The sequence below is a fragment of the Prionailurus viverrinus genome, chromosome A1 (assembly GCF_022837055.1).
Source record: "Prionailurus viverrinus isolate Anna chromosome A1, UM_Priviv_1.0, whole genome shotgun sequence".
NCBI classification, from domain to species: Eukaryota; Metazoa; Chordata; class Mammalia; order Carnivora; family Felidae; genus Prionailurus; species Prionailurus viverrinus.
This window is the reverse complement of record NC_062561.1, coordinates 116,051,771-116,074,083: the sequence shown is the minus strand read 5'-3', so window position 1 is coordinate 116,074,083 and position 22,313 is coordinate 116,051,771. Positions and strand designations below refer to the sequence as shown.

Genomic DNA, 22,313 nt, shown 5'->3' with positions numbered 1-22,313 from the left:
TCTCTGATAAAGAAGAAATTGCTTCAGAGGTTCCTTGGAGCCAAAAAGGAAGCCCGAGCTCCACCTATGGAAATTGGCAGAGGCAACACTCAAAGGAATAAACTGGGTTTCGTGGGCAGCATCAGAATTCGTAGATGGCTCCCTCCGATCCCTTCCTGCCATCCACTCCTGGGAAATTTCAGGTTGCCTTTGTTCTGCAGAACTCTTTTCGTTTCAAAGGGGATGAGTTTAGTTGTCCTTTTTTTCCTTCACTATTTTTTTCCCTCTTCCTTCCCCTTTCCTTGTTCTTGATTTCCCTCCCCTCTCTCTCTTCCCTCCTTTTCCTTTTTCTTCTCCTTCTCCTCCCTCCTCCCAGTCTCCATTTCACCTGTTGGATCTCATTGCCCACCTCACTGGGATTTGTTTTAGGAACTTTAGAATTCCTTCTTGCTCTAAAGGAGCAATGTTATCCTGATGACAAAGATGGTGTATTATGTATTACAGAGATCAAGACCAAGTATAGCCAGGTGCATTGGGAAAGACCTTACATGCAGGATTTTCAGACCCTTTCATATGCTAATCGTTGTGAATGTCCAAGAAGAGTCATTAGAGTATTGGAACCCAATGGGGCCCTTGGGTGGCTCAGTTGGTGAGGCATTTGACTTCAGCTCAGGTCATGATCTCACGGGTTGGTGAGTTTGGGCCTTGCATCAGGCTCTGTGCTGACAGCTCAGAGCCTGAAGCCTGCTTCAGATTCTCTCTCTCTCTTTCTCTCTCTGCCCCTCCCCTGCTTGTGCTCCCCCCTTTCAAAAATAAATAAACATTAAAAAAAAAGAATATTGGAACCAAATTTCCCAAACCTCTTTGACCTTTTTATCTCCCCCCATCCCCAAGAGTATATCCTGAGACACGTGACATGGCCTTTAGAAAACATTTCAGAAACTATATTATGTGTTAGATTTTTAAAAAATACTGTAACATTCATTATTTGATTTCTATATCTACATTATAGGTAGGACAGGGAGGTTATAATAACTTCACTTTACAAATGAGTAAAACTGACCTCAGAGAGGTTACATGCCTTGCTCATAGTAATGTAGCTAGCCAGCAAGCAACAAAGCTAGGTCTCCTTATATGTGGCTCTATTCTCTCTGCACTGCCTTACACTGCATTTAAGATAATATATATATGACATCATAACATGACATGTGATATGAGGCATCTAGGGGATATACATACTACAATTGATGAATTGTAACATTTTGTCCCTATTCAACTGAATATGTACACATCTGTTATGTGTATCACTAATCACTAGTCCAAGTGTTGGGGCTAGAGCAGTGACCAAAATAGACAAAAACACAAATTATTGCCTTTATGGAGCATATATTCAAGGGGAGAGATAGAAATGAGAAGATAAATATGTCAAATATATTTTATTATATATGTTATATAATCATAAGGGCAAAGGATAAAAATAAGGGAAAAGAATAGGCACACATGGGAGCTGTAGTTCAGGTGTGCAGAGGGTCAAGAAAAGCTACTTTGAAAAGGCTATATGTGGGGGACTTGGGTGGCTCAATCGGTTAAGTGTCTGTCTCTTGATTTGGCTCAGGTCCCAATCTCAAGATTCGTGGGATTGAAACCCGCATGGGGTTCTGTGTTGACAGTGTGGAGCCTGCTTGGGAATCTCTGTCTCCCTGTTTGCCCCCCACCCCCACACTCTCTCTCTTTTTCAAAACAAATAGATAAACATTTATTAAAAGAAAAAAAAAATAAAAGGCTACATGTGAATACAAGACCTCAACAAGATAAGGGAGCAATCGTGCAGAGATTTAGGGGTAGCTGGGAGGGGGCTCCAGCAGACAGAAAAGCAAATTCAAAGGGCTTGAGTGAAGCAGGAGTAAGCCTTGGGTGAGGCTGAGCTGGGGAGAGGGTGGGGTAAGTAAGGGATGAGGTTAAAGAGGTTGAGGGGGTGGGGTCCACATATTAGATGTTATAAGGAAATGGAGTGATATAATGCAGATGATACACCATGATATAATAATAATAATAATAATAATAATAATAATACCATATGACAGATTTATTGTGTTGCTGCATAACAGATTACCCCAAACTTTGAACATTTATCTGAGTTTCTGAGGGTAAGGAAATAGGAATAACTCAGCTGAACTGACTCAGGGTCGCTCATGAATTTGCAGTCAGGCCGTTTGCCAGGGCTGCAGTCATCTGAAGGCTTCCTAAGAGGATCTGCTTCCAATCTCACTCATGTGGCTGTTGACAGAAGGCCTTAGTTCTTTACTGCATGAACCTCTCCATAGCGCTGTTAGCAACAAGGCAACTGGCTTCCTTCAGAATAAGTGATGAAGGAAAGAGGCAGAGAGAGGGGGAGGGAGAGAGGAACAGCCGCAGAGAAGGGAGCCACAGTGTCTTTTTTAATCTAATCTTGGAAATTACGCACCATTACTTCTGTCCTATTCTGTTGGTCATAGATTAATGCTTGTACTTTGTGGAAGGGTGATTATAAGTGGGTGATTCTCAGGACATGGAGATCATTGGGGATCACCTCCGAGGTTGGCTACCTCAACTGATTTGCGGGAAATCTCAAGCTAACCATTACTTCAAGAAATATCAAAAATAGGTGCCAGGCATTATAGGTGGCCCCTATAACACTGGAGCTCACAACCCTATCTGGTTGAGGCCTGAAAAGGTACCGCACGGCAGGAACTTCAGAAACCCGTTGAGAGTCTGAAGGCCTTATTTCGATTCTGCATGAGCAAGCTCATTTCTTCAAAGCCCCACTTCTTCTAGGCCTGGCCTCATTATTTCATTCACCCAATTAATATAACTTGGAATAATCTTACTTAAACCTGCAAAGAAAACAAAATGTTTTGAGGAAAGCTATAGAACTTCAAAGGCAGGCTGAGACCCCTCTGGGCAATTTAACCTTAAGACAACACTGGACTTTGATGAAGGGCAGAGCCGACCTCCTTGTCTCTCCAGAAGCCTTAGGTACCTTCCTGTGAAAGAGAGGCATCCTGCCTTGTCTAAGGAGAATGGTGACAGTGAACAGACCATTGCTCTGTCACTGAGGCCTGTTACTGGGTCCGTCCAGAGACAAAGACATGGCTCTTCTGAGACCTAGGTGGGCCCCCTTCCCAACTGCCCTGCTCTCCCTTGGTTGTGCAGACAGAGTCATCCAGTTTCCTAAATTGAGCAGCAGATGGCATCACAGCCTCAGGAGCAAGCAGCTGAAGCTGCTGGCAAAAGCAGGGCACTATTAGCAACTCAGGCTCGTGCTTGGCATCTGGGGGCTCCTGGGGGTGGGGGCTGCTTCCCCAGCTCTCAGCTCAGAGGAGTTTCTGTGCTGTGCCTGCAGATTGAGATATTGTCAGGCCCACATCTCAGGGAGCAAAGCCTGGAGCCCCCAGTTAGGAAACAGATGGTGAACACAGGGTCTTTTCTATGATCTTTACTGAAAAAGATGAAAATAAGGGACTGCTGTTCCCAGAGCAACTGTATGTTTCCATCACTGCCTGTCCCTACTCCTGAGGGTCGCATGGAGTATATTCTGGTTTGAAGGCTGGTAGGTCCCTGGCAGAAGCCTCCTAGGCCAGATGGGGCCAGAGATAACTTGAGGGATCATTCAGGGAATCCCAAGAGCTCAAAACTGAATCCTCTTTATTCCCCCCAGTGACCCAAATGAGACAGGCAGGGCTCAATCCTGCAGGCTTTTTTATCTCTGCCTTCATCTCCTTCCCTGTCCACGTGTTTGACTCCTCTTCCTCCTCATGTCTCTGTTTGACTTTTTCTCTCCTTACCTTTTCCTCTGTCATTTCTATCCATTTATGTCTTTCCTTCTGTGGATCTCTTTATTTGTCTGTTCCAGGGTAGAGAAAAAAGCCAGTTGCCTAGATGAAGTGGTTGTAGGCACTGGGCTGCAAGACCATCTTCCATCCTCCTCTCTCCCCCCCACTTCCTGCTGCTGCTTGATGGCTAGTCTCGTGGAGACCTAAACAAAGGGAGGTCCAGATGTCACCAAGAAAATATATTCTCTTTCCCCTGAGGCTGTGCTCCTTGCTTTGTAGTTACAGACACAAAAGCCCTCAGGGGCTTCCCAGTAGGGCTGAGATCCACTGAACCCCCTGTTCACTAGGCACCCATATATGCCACTAGAATGTGAGCCTAAGGGCAGGGTGTTGGCTACCTTGTTCACTGCTGTATCCAAAGTATCTAGTATTTAGTAGTTACTCAATAAAAACTTGTTAAAAATAAGAATAAAAAATAGAGGAAGACGATGGAAGGTGAGTGCTGACCTCTGTTTTAGGCCTTGGAGTAGATTCAAGGTGCCATCCCCATCCATAAAGAGAGAGGAACACCCAGAGAAATAATCACCCATAATCCAGAATAGTATGTACGATATGGTGGTAGCAGAAACTGCAGTGGGTGCCTGAGTCTGCACTGTGAAGACAGGGAAGGCTTTGTTCACTCACCAATTCAACAATTGTTCTGTAAAGTCTACCGGCACTAGACTCTGGGTTGTAACTGGGAATAAGGTCGGGCCCAGTTGAGTGTGGGAAACACATGAGCAAACAAATATGTAGTAAAGGACCAGATAAATGCTGTTGTAGGGGAAATAATGGGCAGTGAGGGCAAGAAAGCAGAGGCAGCTTGATTCATCAGGGGGGTTCTGGAAGGCTCTGTGGTGAAGTGAGTCCAGGCCAAGATCTGCCTCAAGGGTGAGTAGAAATCAGCTGGGGGAAAAGGAAGGAAAGGGAGTTCCAGCCAAGAGAACATTATGTAGTCAAGAGAGAACAGGCAAGTTTCAAGGACCTGAGTAAAAGTGTCAGGAAATCTGGCTGGATTACCAGTAGGGTGGTGGGTAGGGCTGGAGGATGTGAAGCAAGAGAAGTGGGTGGGAGTGGGGTGCAAGAAGCACCCAAACCAGGTTGAGTTATGACTTTACCTTCAGCGCATGGGAAACCATTTGAAAATTTTAAGAAGGGAAGTGATAAGATCATGTTTGCATTTTATAAAGGTTACTGTGGGTGCAGTGTGGGCACTGGATGGTGTAGGGCCAGGGAGACATCCTAGAGACTAGTGAGGGAGCAGTCCAGGCAGGAAATGATGGCCTGAGTGATGATGAAATCAGTGGGGCTGGAGATCATGTTTGAGCAAAGCTTGAGGATAATTAGGAGTTTTCCTGAAGAAAAACTTGGAGTAGAGAAGATGCTGGCATTCCAAAGAGAGAAAATGCACATGCAAAGATTTCAAGAATTTGCCATATTTGGGGAAGTGCATGGGGTTATATATATGTAGCCTGTGACAGGGCACAGGCGTAGGTAGTGGGAGATGAGGTACAGAGGAGCTAACCTTTGCTGAAGAGCCTGGGAAACCCAGGGTCAGTCCACACCCATTTTGTTAGAGTTGGGGGAAGACAGGGTAGGTACAGCCATACTCTCCAGACATCTGAATTATCTGCAGAGGTTCCAGAGTTTCCTGGTCCCTCTAGGCATTTTCAGAACAAATGTATCACCTAGAAACTGAAAGACAAGGGCAAACTGTATGTCAGGAGGTGAAAAAGGATGTGGGAACTGGAGTAAGCAAGTGGGTCAAGTTAGGAAATGGGGACAATGGGAGACACTTCCTGCCAAGCAGAGAGGTGAGCAAGGATGGGTGAGATAGGCCCCATCAGAACCCAGAGATCCCACTTCCAGCATTGTCTGGTTCCTGTACTCACGCTTCCCAGTTCTGCCTCCAGGCCTCAAAGACCTTCTTACAGACCTCTCCCCCAAAGAAGAGATTAGAAAAAAGGTAGAGAGCAGGGACCAATCAGTGTAATGGTTGAGCAGTTGGGCTCTGCTTCTTCCTTAGTTTGCAATAGGGCAAACCCCTTACTGGGGTCATTTTCCTTACTTGTGAAGTGGGGATGATAATGCCTACTTCATCAGTACTGAACGATGGATATGAGGTAATGTGAACAGGAAACTTACACAGTGAGAGTTCTTGGTAAATCTTGGGTGTTATTAACATTTTGGTATGAGACAAATGGGACAGGGGTTGGGGGCAGAGAGAGATAGGAAGGGATGTAAGTAAGGAGGGCTGAATGGAAGAGCAGAGTTCCAGTCTATGCAGAATTCCTCAGAATTCCATGGCCTGTGGGACAAAATCCTCTACCAAGGCTTATTCCTGCCTACCTGTCCTGCCTCATCCCACTGTTCCCAACCTCACTTTACAGCCTAAACATAATCCCACCACCTATGATTCTCAGAACATAGCAAGTTCTTGAAGCCTTTCCGTGAGCTGTTAGGGAGAAAAAATGCCCCTCAAACCTGTCTTCATACTAAATATCAGGAAGCTGTCAGATACCTGGAACAGATGTTAGGAAGGGACTCAGGGTATGTTTATTATGGGGAAAGGGTGGGGGGCTAAGGGAGGGAAGAGCAGGGGAAAGTTAATATGGTTCAAATAAATGGCATTTGACCTAGTACTTAGGTGAGGCAAAGGGGTGGGCAGGCTGATGTGCATGCTTCTCTTGGTGGTGAGGCCAAGACTGGAGGAGAGGAGAGAAAAGGCAGAGGTTTAAGGGGTTTCAGACCTGCATATCCCTGCTCTTCTGCCTCCTCCCCTGTTATCTCTTTCCTTCCTTCCTTTAGGATCTAAGTTCCCAAGGCAGGAATTGCAAGCCTGAGTGTGTTGCCCACGGGCTTACTTACTCCTGTTAGGAGCTGACACCCCCGGATACAAAGGTCAAGTTATAATACAGTGTGGGGAACGTGTTATGAAGACTTGTGCTAATGGATTATTGGCAGCCTGTGGGCTTTGCAGAGGTAGGGAGCTGGGCCTTGGCAAAGGAATAGATTATCACACGGGAAAGGGTTTCCAGGAGGTGAGCTCCAGGAAGGAGCTCATCCTTCTCCATTTGTCCATCTCCAGAACTGAGCTCCTGTACCTCCTCCCAACCCACCCTGGGATAGTCCAGAGAATCTTTGACTATTAGAGCTAAAAGAAATCTTAGTGATCTTTCAGGTCATCCCAGTCTTTCGAATTTTATGTTTGGAGAAACAGAGCCCCAGAGGGAAGAAGAGGCTTGTCTAAGGTCTCTCAGTAGATGAAGAACTCAGTCAGATCTCAGAGTTTCAGACTTGTTTCTGCTCACATTTCCTAGTTCTACTTTGCCTCAACCTCAACCACTTTGGCCCCCATCCTCCAGCCCCACCCACAGGGGCTGGGTTTGTTTTTGTTTTTGCTTTTGTCTTTTCTGGGTGAGGATCGAGAAGGATTTTTACCTAACCCCTTGTTATCCAAAAATAATAACTGCAAGTATTCCTTATTGAACATTTACTATGTGTCAGGCACAGTTCTAGGTGCAGGGGATATAAACTAAAAAAGTTTCCCCTTGCATGCAGCTCACATTCTAGGGTAGAGACAAAAGTTAAATAAACATGTAATGTGGTGTCACCTGCTAAGTAAGTGCTATAAAGCAAATTGAGGTTGGAAAGGAGGGTTGAGTGTGACTAGAAGGAGGCTATTTTAGATAGTTACCTATCTAAATGTATACTATCTGGATGTATTTTTTAAAAAATTTTTTAAGATTTACTTATTTGTTTTTGAGAGAGAGAGAGAGAGAATGAGCTGGGGAGGGGCCGAGAGAGAGAAGAAGACACAGAATCTGAATCAAGCTCCAGGCTGTGAGCTGTCAACACAGAGCTCGATGTGGGGCTTGAACCCACGAACCATGAGATCATGACCTAAGCCAAAGTCGGACACTCAACCGACTGAGACACCCAGGCGCCCCTATCTAGATGTATTAGTTACCTATTGTTGCGTAACAAATTACTCTAAAGCTCAGAAGCCTAAAACAGCAATAAATTATTGTCTCACAGTTTCTGAGGGTCAAGAATTCAGAAGTGGCCTAGATGGGTCATTCTAGCTCAGGGACTTTCTTGATGCTGCGGTCAAAATGTCAGATGGGACTGCAGTTACCTGAAACCTCAACAGGGGGCTGGAGAACTCTGTTCCAGGATGGTTCACTCCAGTGGCTGTTCGCTGGACACTTCAGGTGCTCACCCTCCTCCTGGGGCTGTTTGAGTATCCTGGTGACATGGCAGCACGTGCATTCCTAAGACGGAAAACAAGGGGGAAGACACAATGTCTTTTTTAAAAAAACTTAATATTTAGGAATAACTTTAGATTTACAGACAAGCTACAAAGATAGTACAGAGAGTTCCCGTACATACTTCGCCCAGCTTCTTCTAATGTTAATATCTTATATAACCTTGCTACATTTCTCAAAATCAAGAGATTAATGTTGGTACACTACTATTAACTAAACTACATACTTTATTCAGATTTTACCTGTTTTTCCATTAATGTCTTTTGTGTTCCAGTACCCAGTCCAGGAGATTATGTTGTGTTCAGTCAGTATGTTTCTTTAGTCTTCTTTGATCAACAATAAGAGTTTCCTACTCTTTCTTTTTCATTATCTTTTCTTTTTAAAAAAATTTTTTTAATGTTTATTTATTTTTGAGAGAGAGAAAGAGAAAGACAGAGCACGAGCAGGGGAGGGACAGAAAGAGAGAGGGAGACACGGAATCCGAAGCAGGCTCCAGGCTCGGAGCTGTCAGCACAGAGCCCAATGCGGGGCTCAGACTCATGAACTGTGAGATCATGACCTGAACTGAAGTTGGACGCTTAACCGACTGAGCCACCCAAGTGCCCCTCATCGTCTTTTCTTTCAAGTTTTTATTTTAATTCCAGTTGGTTAACATACAGTGTAATATTAGTATCAGGTGTACAGTATAATGGCTCAACACTTCCATACATGACCTGGTGCTCATCACAAGTGCACACCTAATCCTCATCATTTATTTCACCCATTTCCCCCATCCACATCCCCCCTAGTAACCATCAGTTTGCTCTCTATAGTTAAGAGTTTGTCTCTTGGTTTGTCTGTCTTTTCTCCCCTTTTCTCATTTGTTTTGTTTCTTAAGTTCCACATATAAGTGAAATCATACAGTATTTGTCTTTCTCTGACTTTTTTGCTTAGCATAATACTCTTTACCTCCCTCCACAATGTTGCAAATGGCAAGATTTCATTCTTTTTTGTGCCTGAATAATATTCCATTGCATATATACGCACCACATCTTCTTTATTCATTCATTGATCGATGGACAGTTAGGCTGCTTCCATAATTTGGCTATTGTAAATAATACTGCTATAAACCTAGGAGTGCATGTATCCCTTTGAATTAGTGTTTTTGTTTTCTTTGGGTAAATAAATACCAAGTCATGAGGTTGCCAGATTGTAGGGTAGATCTATTTTTAACTTTCTGAGGAACTTCCACACTGTTTTCCACAGTGGCTGCCCTGTTTGCATTCTCATTAACAGTGCAGGAGTGTTCCTTTTTTTTTCCACATCTTTGCCGACACTGGTTGTTTCCTGTATTGTTGATTTTAGCCGTTTTGACGAGGTGAGGTGATATCTCATTGTAGTTTTGATTTGCATTTCTCTGATGGCAAAAACATGGAACACCTCATGAATTTGCGTGTCATCCTTGTGCAGGGGCCGTGCTAATCTTCTCTGAATCGTTCCAATTTTAGTATATGTGCTGCCAAAGAAAGCACTGTTTTTCATAATCTTGACAATTTTTGAAGAGTACTGATCGGGTATTATGTAGAATGTCCCCACATTTGAGTTTGCCTGATGGTTTCTCATTGCCAGACTAGGGTAATCCCAATGCCTTTTATGACCTTGTCTTACAAGTCACATGCTGTTACTTTTACCGTATTCTATGATTTAGAAAGTAGACACTAAATCAAGCCAATACTCAAGGGGTTTGGGGGGGGATGAAGTTCTGTCTCTTGAAGGGAGGAGTCTCAGAGGTTTTGTGGACATATTTTAAAATCACCACAGGGAAAAAAAAATAATAAAAAAATAAAAATAAAAAAAAAATCACCACAGGGGAGTCATGGAAGGCCTCCCTTATACAGTGACATTTGAACAAAACTTGAAATAAGCAGGGGGCCAAACCATGGAGAGATCAAGGTAAAGCTTTGTAGGCACAGGGGACAGCCAGGAGGGCCTGAGGCAAGAGTGTACACAGCAATGTTTGAGAATATGTCAGGCAGCAAGGGGAAGAATGGTAGGGCATGAGGTCATTAAGCTTGTGCACTGGGGATTAAGGAGGTAATGTAAGGTTTTGTAGGACATAGTTAGGATTTGGATTTTATGCTGATGAAATGGGAAGCTATTGAAGGGTTCTGAGCAGAACAGTGACATGATTTTAAAAGGATCACTCTGGCTGCTGTATGCATATACCGCAGATGGGAAGGGCAGAAGTTGGGTATCAAATGAAGAAGAACTCAGTGTTCTTCCGGAAGGAGCCTCTTTCCATAGTCGAGGGGAGAGATAATGCATATGCTCTCAGTCCCTAACTCAAGGGCCATTATGAGGATAAAAGAAGATAAGATAGTTAGGGTATGTAGCACACAGTAGGTGTTAAGCATATCAAAGTCTCAATGAATAGTGTCCTTGAGGAAGAAAATAAGTACCTTCCATTTTCTGGAAGAAAAGGAAAGTCTGGACATTGTCCTTCTTTTATGTCCAGCATGTGGCCTGGCTCTAGGGATACAGAGAAAAAACTGAGTTCTTGACTTTGAGGAGCACATACTCTGGTGGGTTGAACTTTCCTGCAAGAAATAATCCCACCTCGACTGGCCAAGTGCTACAAGGATTTGGTACAGGAGGCTCTGGTAGGCTTAGCAAGAATGCCTGATTTGGGGAAAATACCATAGGACTCATCTGACACCCAACTTCCACCGTTGCCACCTGTAGTGTATTCATAGAGAAGCCAGACTTCAGACTCGAAGCTGTCTGAATCTTGGGACCCATATTCCTAGCCACTTTGATACACTGCAAGCCCTGTGGTGACATGGTCCTCCTACACTTATCCATTGGCCTTGACATTTATACCCTCAGCAGACGCTGTTATTCAATGGATTGAGGAACTTTCAAGATCCTAAAGAGAGAGGGAAAGCGAGGCTTGTTATCTCCTGATTCATATTTACTGCAAATAACATTAAAAAGCACATACGCTGGGACAGGAAATAGCTCTCTGTTGGGTAATAGCTTCCTGTGGCCTCAAGGCTTTGGTGAGGCTTCTCTGGATAAGGATGTAGGAAGGTCAGTGCTGTGGTTCTGGTACCCTTCCCTCACAGGCCCACCAGCACTGGTTCAAAAACCCTGTGAAAAAACTCTGTCCATTTTATAGATGGAGAAAAATGCCCTTTGCAGGGAGAAGGCTTTGGGACAAGACTGGACATGCAACAGTAGAAGTTGGCCTCTGAAATTACCAATTTCAATTCATTTGGATGAGCTCTTCTCAAGAGAAGCATGGGAAAGAGAAGCAAGAGGGAAGAAAAAAAGAAAAGAATAAGAGACAGAAAGTGAGGAGGATACAATTAGTGGATGCCGAATTAATTGTGGGACAGAAAGGGGTGGAACATCTGAGGGAAGTTAAAAAAGAAAAAAAGAAAACAGCTGGAAAGGATGGAAGAGAAAATGCATTTCTTCTTCACTAAATACACAGCAGCTGATAACAGTTCCCTCCGTGTGTATGGCAAGAGAGAGCACCTCCAGTACCTGCCCTCAGTCCACCTTTGCCATCACATCACCCTGTGTGGGAGGCAGGGTGGTGCTCACTCCCCAGGAGCTTCTTATCCCTTCATTCCTATGACAAGTATTCTTATTAAGAATCTACTTGGAGTGCATCTGGGTGGCTTGGTTGGTTGAGCATCCAAATCTTGATTTCGGCTCAGGTCATGATCTCATGGGTCGTGAGATAGAGCCCTATGTTGGGCTCTATGCTGACAGTGCAGAGACTGCTTGGGATTCTGTCTCCCTCTCTCTCTGCCCTGTTCCTGCTTGTGCTCTCTCTGAAAATAAATAAATAAACATTAAACCAAAAAAAAGAGAATCTTCTTTGGGTCAGAAACTGCTCAAGGTACTGGGGATAGAGCTGTGAACAAGGCAATAAGTACTTAAGTGAGTTAATAACCCCATTGGAGATAGTGGCAAATACTATGAAGAAAATGAAATGGGGGTAACAGAATGGGGTGTCGGGAGACTGCCCCCAACTAGGGTGTTGTCATCTGTGCAATGGAGATAATAACAGACTGTTCTCACTGGGTTGCTGTGAGGATTAGTGGAGTTAATCCATGGAAGCGATTAGCACAGTGCCTAGTACAGAGTGAGCTCTCATTGCTATTATCCTTCCTTCCCTCCTTCTTTCCTTCCTTGCATCTTGCCTAAAGCTCTCCCTTTCTCCCTGTGTCTTCCCTCTCATTCATCTGTCTTTTCAGATCTCTCCTCTTCCTCCCTCCCTTTCTCCTTTCCCTCCTTTCCACCCTCCCTTCATAGGGCAATAGCCTTGCTCTTTCCTCCCTAAATTGAAGGGCAGTAGTGTAGTAAAACAAATCGCTGTCAACAAAGTACATTTCCAGTGTATTCATCCCCGTGCAGAGAAGATTTATCAGGGTCTCTCACCCTGCACTGTTATGTAAATGTGGTAATCCAGTGGAAATATGATATCTGAGGAGTCTGAGGATAAAGACACCATAAAAACTATCAATTACCCAGTGGAGCTTGGGTTTGGTTAACTCACTCACTGCCTTGTGTGTCTCCTGCCTTTCCCTCTCTAGGGGGGAAACTTGATAGGTGGTGACAGCTTATAAAAGATGCTTTTTTTCCTCCTTGGGTCCTAGGAGGTCGTCTCGAGGACCAAATTTTGTAAAGTGCCTGAGAAATGTTAAAGCACTACATAATTCAAGGGTATTATTATTCTCTTGTCATGTGGGCCATCTCCATGCCTCTTTGGTGTGACAGATGTCTGCTCTGTCTGCAAGCCTGGACTGACCCCATGCTTGGGTATCTGTAACCTCCTTCTGCTGCCTGAACCTATAAGCAATGCTCCTTTTTTTCCCTCTTTCTAGGTAACCCCTGGAACCCAAGAATTTCACTGATGTTTGTCCTAGGAGTTTAATAGGAAGTTAACCTCTTGAGAGGGATGAGAATCCTGAGTAGCCCACCACATTTTCACCACTCAGGAGTAAAAAGTGGGGCAAGAGCCATGGGGAATTAGGAGCGAGGCCGGGGTCAAGGCCCTCTGCCCCTCTGGACCTCAGGGCAGCTGTACAGAGAGTTTCAGGGATGCATGTGCTGCCCTAGAAGACTCAGAGGCTCTGCTCAAAGAGGCCTACACTGTCCTCCATCCCAAAACAGGCAGAGGAGCCTGGTGGTTCAGAACCCAATATCTGAGTCCTGGGGTTCGATCCCCGTTCTGCTACTTTCTAAATTATTTCTCCCTTATTTTTTTCAGTTGCCAAATGACAGTGATAATAGTATCTTCTCATCTAGTTGTTGGGAGGAATAAATGAACCAAAACTTGTGAAGCACTTAACATGTCATAAAATAATTTTGTTGTGGTTTTAAGTGTTGCTTGGAAGATTTTCTACAGCATAGGCCCTGTTCCTCAAAGGCCTGGCCATGGGGGTATAAACCTTGCCTGACCACCTCTACCAGAAAAGGGTACCTAGGTCTGGGTTGTGCCTGCTTCTCTTGGGAACCCAGCAGCCCCATAGAGGCTGGAGTTGAGGGACTAGAAGAGGCAATGGAAAGGAAAGAAGAGTTTTGGGGGAGGTGGGTGTTTCTTACCCAGAAATGTCAAGAGTCAGAGCTTCTAGCTCTGGGAAGGGAGGTGGCGGGGGAGTGGGGAGGAGGGGAAAAAGATAGGATGTCTCTAAGCTGCCAGAATCCGGATGGGGCTGTAGCTCTGGGGCTCTGGCACTTCCTGCCACCCCCAGTCTTAGGAATGAGTCACTAGAGGGAGGAATGATGGAGGTGTCATGCTCTGCCCACAGATCACTGGGCTGTTCCCCAAAAGAGGGCTGTTGGGAGGGAAAAGGAGATCTCGAGGCCTAGGGGTGGAGAGGTGCTAGGAACAAGGGGAAAGAGGAGGAGCTCCTAAGGTTCAGCTCACCTATTGGAAGGCCAGGGAGGCAGGCCCTAGCCTCAACCTCCTGTGCCAGCTTCACTGCCCATCCTGGCCACTGCTCTTTTGACTTTTGCCTTTGCCTGTGTTGGGTTGGTTCTATCCAGTTTCCCCACAAAGGGGTACTTCACATCCTTTTGGTCACCAATGGTGGGGAAAGGGACAAGGATCCATTTGTCCCTTTGCTGTCTGGACAACCCTTGAAGTCTCATTTCCCTTAAAAGCCTTTGCCTCTGACCCTGAGCCAATTGTCTATAACTGTATCATAGCGCCTGGCTCATTTTGTTGGGATTATTTTTCTTCAGGAATGCCTGATTCCTTAGACTTCCAGCTCCTCAAAGTCAGGGACTTCTTTATGTCCCAAGAGCCCAGCCAAACATTAGACATAAATGTATGGATGTGGCCTTGGCCCACAAAAACTATTTTTTCTCCTTTCTTCGCTCTCTAGTTACTGCTATTCCCTGACTCTTTATGTTTTCCATTTACTGAGTACTTATTATATGGCAGATCCCTTTACATCTTAATTTATTTAATCCTCACAGTGATCTGCCCTAGATGAGAAAGCTTTACAGATGGGAAAGCTGAGCTGAGTGAGATTCAGTAACTTGTTCAAAGTCACAGAGTCAACAGGTGCCAGAACTAAAATGTGCTAGCAAAGCTCTCAGATTTTTTTGTTTTGAGAGTCTTTTTTTTATTATTAAAAAAAAAATACAACCATGAGAGGCATCTGGGTGACTCAGTCAGTTAAACATCCAACTTCAGCTCAGGCCATGATCTCACAATTCATGGGTTTGAGCCCCGCATCAGGTTCTCTGCTGTTGGCACAAAGCCTGCTTGGAGCCTCTGTCTCCCTCTCTCTCTGCCTCTGTCTCTATCTGTCTCTCTCTCAAAAATAAATAAACATTGAAAAAATACAACAATGAGATCACTTAGTTGTAACAATTTGATACAGCATTTTTAGTTGATTTTTGAGTTTCTTGTTGCTTTTCTTCATATATATGTAAATACATATAAATATACATCTTTATTGAGATGTAATTTGCATGCTATACAATTCACCCATTGAAAGTGCACAATTCAGTGGTTTTTGTTATATTTACAGAATTGTGCAACCATCACCACAATCAATCCTAGAATATTTTTGTCACTGCAAAAAGAAACCCTGTACTCATTTGGAGTTATTATCCATTTCCTCTCAATATCCTCAGCCCTAGGCAACCATTAGTGTACTTTCTGTCTCTCTAGATTTACTTTCTCTGGACGTTTCATATAAATGGAATCATACAATATGTGGTCTTTGTGACTAACTTCTTTCACTTAGCATAAAGTTGTTAAGGTTCATCCATGTTGTAGTGTTTATTAATACTTCATTTTTTTCACTGCCAAATAATATTCCATTAACATTAGTGAAATGAAATAATAGTATTCCATTGTGTGGATATGCATGGAAATACCATGCAATACTATGGTACATTATCCATTTATCAATTTATGGAAATTTGGATTGCTTCCACTTTATGGCTGTTATGAATAATGTTGCTATGAACATTCATGTACAAATTTCTGTATGAACACCTGTTTTTGGTTCCCTTGGGTATATATCTAGGAGTGGAATTGCTGGCCCATATAGTAAGTCTCTGTTCAGTCTTTTGAGGAAATGCCAGACTATTTTCCAAAGCAGCTGTAGCATATTACAATCCCACCAGAGGTGCATCAGGGTTCCAATTTCTCCATCCATCCAACATTTGTTGTTATCAATCTTTTTTATTATAGCCATCGTAGTGGTGTGAAGTAGTATCTCATTTCTCTGATGACTAATGATGTTGAACATCTTTTTATATGCTTGTTGCCTACCTCCTTTAGTGAAATATCTATTTAGATCCTTTGCCCATTTAAAAAATTGGGTTGTCTTTTGTTATTGAGATGTGGAGTTCTTCATATATTCTAGATTCAAGTTCCTTATCAGATATATAATTCTGCGATATATATTCTCTCCCATTTTGTGTCCCCCCCCCCCACTTTCTTGATGGTATCCTTTGAAACACACAAAAAAATTTTAATTTTGATTAAGTCACATCCAGCTTAGCTTTTTCCTTTACCCTTGTCACTTGTGCTTTTGTTACCATACCGAAGAAGGCTTTCCCTAACCCAAAGTCAGAAAGACTTGCTCATAATTTCTTCTGGGAGTTTTATTGTTTTAGCTGTGTAAGTCAATGGTCCATTTTGTGTTAATTTTTGTGTATGGTATGAGGAAAGGCATCCAAGTTCATTCTTGTGCATATGGATATCTAGTAGTCCCAGAACCATTTGTTGAAAAGACTATTTTTTCACCATAGAATTGTCTTGACATAAAATCAAGTGACTCTAAATGTGAAAATCATTTGAAAATCAACTGACTATAAATATGAGGGTTTACTCTGACGTTTCAGGTCTATTCCATTTATCTACTTGTCTATCCTTATATCAGTACCACACTGTCTTGATTAATATAGATTTGTGTAAGTTTTGAATTCAGAAAGTGTGAGTCTTCCAACTTTGTTCTTTTTTTTTTTTTTTTTAAAGATTGCTGCGGGTATTCTGGGTCCCTTGCATTTCTATGTGTTTTTAGGATTAGCTTTTAAATTTCTATAAAGAAGCCAGTTCGGATTTTGATAGGGATTGTGTTGAATCTGTAAATCAATTTGGAGAGAAAGCCCTCACTCTTTTTTTTTTTTTAACGTTTATTTATTTTTGAGACAGAGAGAGGCAGAGCATGAACGGGGGAGGGTCAGAGAGAGAGGGAGACACAGAATCGGAAGCAGGCTCCAGGTTCTGGGCCATCATCAGCCCAGAGCCCGACGCGGGGCTCGAACTCACGGACCGTGAGATCGTGACCTGAGCTGAGGTCGGACGCTTAACCGACTGAGCCACCCAGGCGCCCCAAGCCCTCACTCTTAATGAGGACACCATCTATCATTTACAATGCAAAAGGAGACAGAAAAATCATACAAGAGGAGAAAGAGAGAGAAAGAGAAAGAGAAAGGGAGGGAGAGGAGAGATGGGGGGAGAGAGAGAGAGAGAGAAGAGGAGAGGAAGAGGAGGAGGAAGAGGAAGAGGAGGAAAGGAATTAAGGAAGAGCAGTGGTCATCCATATGGAATAAGCAGAAATGAATCCAGATGTGGGGAGGCCCCAGGTCAATCAAGAAACAGAATCTTGGGAACACTGAATTCTCCATCGCCAGATGCATCTTCCATTAACCCAATTTCAGTTCATATGTTAGTAAATGGTACAGCTTCTTCCTCCCCAAGACATTTCTTTCTTTTCCCTAAGATCTCTTCCAAATAACTAGAAGATATGAGGATGTTTTATATGCTTGATTTGTGTAATTTAATGGAAGTTCCTGTTAAAAAAGCCCCAAATCTCAGTAATGAAAAGAAATGAATGTCGTGCCCCCCCCCCCCCCCCCCACTTTTCTGCAGTAAGAAGTGCTATAGTCCTTTCTTGGTGAGTATTAGGGAAATTAGCCTGCCCTGAGATCTCCTTTCTGGAGAGACTGGCATATGACAGGTGTGCATGGGTCTTAATGGATACTTTGGGGGCATGCAGGGTGGGGAATGGGGCTGCAGATCTCTTATAGCCTCATGATCTGGTGAATTTAGGTGGGCCCAAAGTGTCTTGCTATAATCTGTACCTTCTGTATCTCAACCAGACCATCCTTCTACTAAGCTGTGAGGGAGTAAGGGTATGGGAGGTGGGGATACAGGCTGGAGAAATGAGCTTAATTCCCTCCTAGTGGATGGAGAAGGGATGATTGAAATTGCTCATTTAGCAAACGATTTAGCCTGCTGTAGAAAATCCTATTAAATGACAATTCTTATCTCAGTCCCTGGCTCCTGGGAAGAGCAGCTCTGGGCTTTGTGAAGACCAGGGCAGAGTCTTCTCTGAATCCAGCCAAATAGTCACCACCAATAAGAAGCTAAAATCTGCAGGCAGGGAAACTTTACCAGGTTTCCCTGTCTCTTCCCACCCCTTCACCCTAGTCCCTCATATCATCCGTCAATTATCTGGTTACTTGAGCCTTTTCTCTGCCCTTTGTAATATAAATAGCAAGCATTTTATGGGTCCCCATTAAGCAATGTGATCAGCGTCAATTACCTAATGAGACTCTGGAAAGTCGTGATTTAAAATCCTGTCCTCAATTGTGATTTGGCTTTGTCTGCAGCCAACGTGATAATTGCAGTGACATCCAAACTAATGGCGCTCCAGATGTGGGGCCTCTGCTGTCAGCCTGGGTTTGGCCCTGGGGAAAATTCACCCTCTGCCAAGGGGGCTGATCTCTTTACTTTTTCTGAAACAAAGAGTTTTACGTGTCCTTTCAGGGCTCGGGGGTGATGGCACAGACCAGGGCACAGTTGTGTCCTATAGCTTCAGGGCCTCTGGTTGTGGAAGGCTAGAGGAAAGTGCAAGGACACAGGAGACTATCAGCTCCAGAGGGTGGACAGTTTTGTCTGTTTTATTCTCTGCTGTTTCCATAGAGCCTAGACTACCTGACACCTAACATAGTAGGGGCTCCATATATACTTGATGAATGAAGGAATAAAATCCTGGGATGGTCCCTTAGCCAGCAAGCCCTTCTGTTTGCATATTTAGGTGTAGTTCCCTGGAAGATGTGGAGAGATTTTTGTGCTTAGCGATGATCTTTCCAGTCTGAAGATTTAGTAATTGCCCATTTGGACTGGTGGCCTAAGATACAAATATTTGATGTTGACAGTCTGAAGGTTTTCATTTTTCTCTCTAAACATTCCCTTCCCCATTCCAATTAAGGATTATATTCTGGCTTCCCCTGCCCCGCCCCTGCCCCCCACCCCCCAGCAACACAGCAGCACAGCAACCACAGATAAGGTGGTGCTTATCTTCCTCACTTTTCCTCCTTCCTTCCTTCCTTCCTTCCTTCCTTTCAAGATTTATTTTGATTTATTTTTAAGTAATCTCTACACCCAACTTGGGGCTTGAACTTACAACTGCAAAGTCAAGAGTCACATGCCCTACTGACTGAGCCAGCTAGGCACCCCTTCTTCCTCACCTTTCTTAGCTTCTCCCTTGGAACCATTTGCTGTATCAATTTGTCAGTTTTCAGTAGTCATTTATTCTGTGTCTTAGTAGCATTTGACTTAGTTGGTCCCACCCTTCCTGTTTTTCTTTTTAAGTTTATTTTTATTTATTTTTTGAGAGAGAGAGAGAGAGAGAGAGAGAGAGAGAGAGAACTAGTAGGGGAGGGGCAGACAGAGAGGGAGAGAGAGAATCTCAAGCAGGCTTTGTACTGTCAGCACAGAGTCCCACTGAATCCATGAACCATGAGATCATGACCTGAGCTGAAATCAAGAGTTGGAAGCCCGGAGCGCCTGGGTTAAGCGTCCGACTTCAACCAGGTCACGATCTTGCGGTCCGTGAGTTTGAGCCCCGCGTCAGGATCTGGGCTGATGGCTCAGAGCCTGGAGCCTGTTTCTGATTCTGTGTCTCCCTCTCTCTCTGCCCCTCCCCCGTTCATGCTCTGTCTCTCTCTGTCCCAAAAATAAATAAACGTTGAAAAAAAAATTAAAAAAAAAAAAAGAGTTGGAAGCCCAACCAACTGAACCAACCAAATGCCTCCCCACTCTTGCTTTTGAAACACTATCCACTTGGGGCACCTGGGTGTCTCAGTCAGTTAAGCGTCCGAATTCAGCTCAGATCATGATCTTGCGATCTGTGAGTTAGAGCCCCAAGTCAGACTCTGTATTGACAGTTCAGAGCCTGGAGCCTGCTGCAGATTCTGTGTCTCCTTCTCTCTCTGCTCCTGCCCCGCTCACGCTCTGTCTCTCTCACTCTCAAAAATGAATAAATGTTAAAAATAAATAAATAAATACATACATGCATACATACATAAACGAAACACTATCTACTTGACTTCCTGGGCACTAACACTTTCATGGATTTCTTCCTGCTTTTCTGGCAGCTCCTTCTCCTGTCTTCATGCCCTCTACCTGTTCAAGGTCCCAGGGATCTGTTTTCTACCACTCTCATTTCTAAGTGATTTTCTCTAGCATCAAGCTTTAAATACTCTTTATTCTGAAGACATTTAGTTTATATCTCTAGTTTGGACCTCTCTTTTGAGCTCCCAATTTAGTCATCTAATGCTTACCTGACATTTCCCCTTGTTTGTCTAATAGGAATCTCAAACTTGATATGTCCAAAACAGAATTCTTGATTCTTTGACTCTCCTTGCCCACCATTCCCTGTACAATCCTAGAACCCAGTTCTTTCCAGGTAGCATCTCCATTTATCTGCTTGCTCAACTCAGATACCTAGAGGCCTGCCTCTTGATTCCTCTCTTTCCCTTAGTCTTTACATTCAGTCTATCAGCTCTCTGTAAGCTAGGTCTTCTAAATATGATCTGTGTCTGACTACTTCATACCAACTTTATCATCACTGTCCTGATCCAAGCCATCATTCTCCTTCCCTGAGGTTACAGTACTAACTTCATAACTGGTCTCCCTAATTCCACCTTTGCTCCTTACTTTATATTCTGTTTTCAATTCAGAAGTCAGAGTAATCTTTTAAGAATATTAAGTCAAATCATATTTCCTTTCTGCTTAAAGTTGTCCAATGAAAAGGTGCTCTACGTAATTGTTTATTCATCAGGAAAGTGCAAATTAAAACACTTTGAATAACCATTATATACTCATCTGAATGTTAAAATTCTGACAATACCAAGTATAGGCGAGGATGTGGAACAACTGTAACTCCCATTCACTGCTGTTGGAAATATAAACTGGTAAAAGCACTTACGTAAACTCTCAATTTCTACTAAAGCAAAACATATACCTTCCCTATTACCCAACAATTCTACTCCCAGGTATATACCCAAGATAAATGAACACATATGTCCACAAAAAGGACATGTGCAAGAATGTTCATAACAACCTTATTTATAATAGCCCAGCTGAGAAACAACTCAAATGTGTACCAACAGGAGAATGGCTAAATAAGTTGTATATTCATTTAATGGAATACTACACAGGAATGAAAAAAGAATGACCTATGAATATATATAAGCTGATGTTGAACATCTGGTCTACTGAACTGTGAGAAAATACATTTCTGTTGTTTTAAGTCACCAGGGTGCAGTAATTTTGTTATGGCAGTCATGGGAAACTAATGTACTTACTGTGGTTTAAAAGTCTCTATATGATAGGTATAAAGTTTCAGGTTTGTAAAATGAAAAGAGTTCTGGAGATTGTTTGCACAATAATGTGAATGTACTTAACAATAATGAACAGTACATTTAAAAATGGCTAAGCTGGAAAATTTTATGTTATGTGTATTTTACTACAACTAGAAAAGAAAATAAAATTTAATTTAAAAGGATCTACATGATCTCACCCCTTTACCCCAAGTAGCTTTGCAACTTTGCTGCAAGCTCACTTTCCTTGAGCATATCAAATATACCCTAATCTCAAGATCTTTGCGTTTAATGGTCTGCCTGCATGGTAACTCTTTACATTAATATCTGCACTGCTCATCCCTCACTTCATTCAGGCTTTTCTAATATCACTTTAGAGAGGCCTTCCTTGACTATCATATCTAAAATAGGCATCAGGGGTGCCTGGCTGGCTGAGTCGGAAGAGCATGGGACTCGATCTCAAGGTCGTGAGTTCTAAAGATTGGGTTTAAAGATTACCAAAAAAATAAAAATTAAAAAAAAAAACCCTTTAAAACAGGCATGATTCCATCACTTGCTATTTTATACCCTGTTTTATTTTTCTTCAAAGCACTTTTTAAAAACTAAAATTTTTACCTTAGAATAAATTTAGATTTGTAGAAAATTTGCAAAGCCCGTACAGAATTCCCATATACTGTATACCCAGTATGCCTCCCATCCTACCATTATCAACATCTTTTAGTATAGTACATTTGTCACAACTGTTGAGCCAAATTCTAATATACTATTATTAACTAAAGTCTGTATTTTATTCAGATTTTCATCTAATGTCTTCTTTTTGTTCAGGATGCCACATTTCATTTAGTTGTCACGTATTCTTAGGCTCCTTTTGACTATGACATAGTTTTTCAGACTTCCCTTGTTTTTTTTTTTCCTCCACCCCTCAAGACTTTCCTTGTTTTAGATGACCTTCACACTTAAAAAATTTTTTTTATGTTTACTTATTTTTGAGAGAGAGAGAGAGAGAGAGAGAGCGAGCTGGGGAAGGGGCAGAGAGAGGGAGACACAGAATCAGAAGTAGGCTCTAGGCTCTGAGCTGTCA

General features: G+C 43.0%; 1 protein-coding gene and 1 non-coding gene across 4 annotated transcripts in view; one reads left to right on the top strand and one right to left on the bottom strand.

The window, feature by feature from the left end:
- SIL1 (SIL1 nucleotide exchange factor) overlaps positions 1–22,313 on the top strand; it is a 286,621-nt gene that overhangs the window by 22,826 nt on the left and 241,482 nt on the right. The gene's annotated exons all lie outside the window — the stretch shown is intronic.
- Positions 9,503–9,609, bottom strand: LOC125146925 (U6 spliceosomal RNA). Its single transcript, XR_007144929.1, has one exon. It is a non-coding gene; the product is annotated as a U6 spliceosomal RNA (small nuclear RNA).